This window comes from Lampris incognitus, chromosome 11, assembly GCF_029633865.1.
Source record: "Lampris incognitus isolate fLamInc1 chromosome 11, fLamInc1.hap2, whole genome shotgun sequence".
Taxonomy (NCBI): domain Eukaryota; kingdom Metazoa; phylum Chordata; class Actinopteri; order Lampriformes; family Lampridae; genus Lampris; species Lampris incognitus.
Window position 1 is genome coordinate 38240319 of NC_079221.1, and position 2509 is coordinate 38242827.

The window sequence follows — 2509 nt, forward strand, 5'->3', positions numbered from 1 at the left end:
TTGCTTAGCACATGATGTTTTAGAAATTATTAATTACTCTCTTCAGGCAGGTATAGTTCCTGCAGCACTTAAGACAGCTGTCGTTAAACCACTTCTGAAGAAGAGCAATCTTGATGTGACAGTTATTGCCAACTACAGGCCCATCTCCAACTTACCATTCCTCAGCACAATCCTTGAAAACAGAGTTTATTCTCAAGTTAATAACTATTTAATATCTAACAACCTTCTAGGCATTTGTCAATCGGGTTTTCGATCTCACCATAGCACAGAAACAGCACTTATCAAATTTGTGAACGATCTGCATATAAACACAGACTCTAATAAATTGTCTGTTCTTCTGCTCCTGGATCTCAGTGTTGCTTTCGACACTGTTGATCATGACATTTTGCTAGAGAAATTAGAAAAATGGGTCGGCCTTTCTGGCCCGGTTCTGAACTGGTTTAGAACATACCTTCAGGACAGGCATTTCTCTGTGTCTATTGGAGACTTTTCCTCAGACAAAGTGGGTATAATGTGTGGGCTACCCCAAGGCTCGATTCTGGACCACTACTATTCAATCTCTATATGCTCCCACTTGCACATGTTATACAGAAACACAAAATAAATTACCATAATTATGCATATGATTCACAACTATACATATCCCTATCTTCGGATGACCTAGCTCCCATATGTTCCCTAATTCAGTGTATTGACGATATTACTTTGTGGGTGTCAGATAACTTTTTACAACTGAACAAAGACAAGACAGAAATACTCATTTTCGGTGCAAAGACTCAGAGACAGAGAATTGCAGCTCATCTCAGCTCTCTGTTTCTGGAGTGCAAAGGTGACGCTAGCTACATCAATCATCTCACAAGATCAGCCTTCTACCATCTTAAAAACATTTCAAAACTAATGGGCTTTCTATCATTATCAGACTGTGAGAAATTAATCCATGCTTTTATAACAAGTAGACTAGACTACTGCAATGGACTATTCACCGGCCTCCCAAAATCAGTTGCGCACCAACTACAATTAATTCAAAATGCGGCAGCACATGTTCTCACCAGAACTAAAAAGTATGAGCACATTACACCTGTTCTTAGATCTCTGCACTGGCTCCCTGTTAAAACTAGAATTGATTTCAAAATTATTTTAATTGTATACAAAGCGCTAAATGGCCTTGCACCACGCTATATAAAAGATATGTTAATTCCCTACAAACCAGCAAGAACTCTCAGGTCCAATGGCAGTGGTCTTTTAACCATCCCTCATGCTAGGTCTAGAGCAGGGGAAGCTGCATTTTCTATTTACGCCCCAAGTAGATGGAAAGCCCTGCCTGAGGACCTGAGAGAGGTCCCCACACTGGACACATTTAAAAGCAGGTTAAAAACCTTAATTTTTAAAACAGCCTACAGCTAAATTCATAGTGTGTGTGAGAGTGTTTTACATATTTTGCTATTTTTATATATTTTGCTCTGTTACTTTTAATTAATCAGTGTTTATGGCACTTTTATTGATTTTACTAACTCCGTTATAAACTTGTTTGTACTTTTCTAAAATGTGCCTGTACTTTTATCTATTTATTTTTTGTGAGGGGGAGATTTTGATTTGTTTTATTGTGTGAAGCACTTTGTGTTACATTTGTTTGTATGAAAAGCGCTATGCAAGTAAAATCTGATTGATTGATAACCTGACACGCCATATGGTTTGTTACACATAATGTGACAAGCCAGATGGGTTGTTACACATAACCTGACATGCCAGATGGTTTTTTTTACACATAACGTGATGTGCCAGATGGTTTGTTACACATAACGTGACATGGGTGATCTCATGAATCAAGCTGCCTCCCAATGTAAGGGAGATATAATGTAGATGACAGATGTGAACAGAAACTGGTGGAGATAACACTACAGTGCTAAAAACATTAGCTCAGCCAAATATAAGGTTTCACTGCAACTACTGAATTGCCCTTCTGGAATAAATAAAGTTGTCTGAATCCGAATCTATGTACGCCTGGCCTGGCTAAAGAGAACATAATGACCCCTATCATTCCCAAATTCCCTTACCTAGACATTCATATACTTTTCCTACTTCAAAATATCCTAATATGTTTTGTGTTACTTATGTCAAGTATCCTACCGAGTTAAATTCCTTGTATGTGCAAACGTAGCCAACAGCATAAAACAAAAAAGAAATCTTGAAATATAGAAGCCAAGACTTTGAGTCAGGCGGCACAGTGGTTGGCGCGGTTGCCTCACAGCAAGAAGGTCCTGGGTTCGAGCCCCGGGGTAGTCCAACCTTGGTGGGTCATCCTGGGTCGTCCTCCATGTGGAGTTTGCATGTTCTCCCCGTGGCTGCGTGGGTTTCTTCCGGGGCTCCGGTTTCCTCCCACAGTCTAAAGACATGTAAGTCAGGTGAATTGGCCGTACTAAATTGTCCCTAGGAATGAATGGGTGTGTGTGTGTGTGTGTGTGTGTGTGTGTCAGCCCTGTGATGGCCTGGCGGCCTGTCCAGGGTGTCT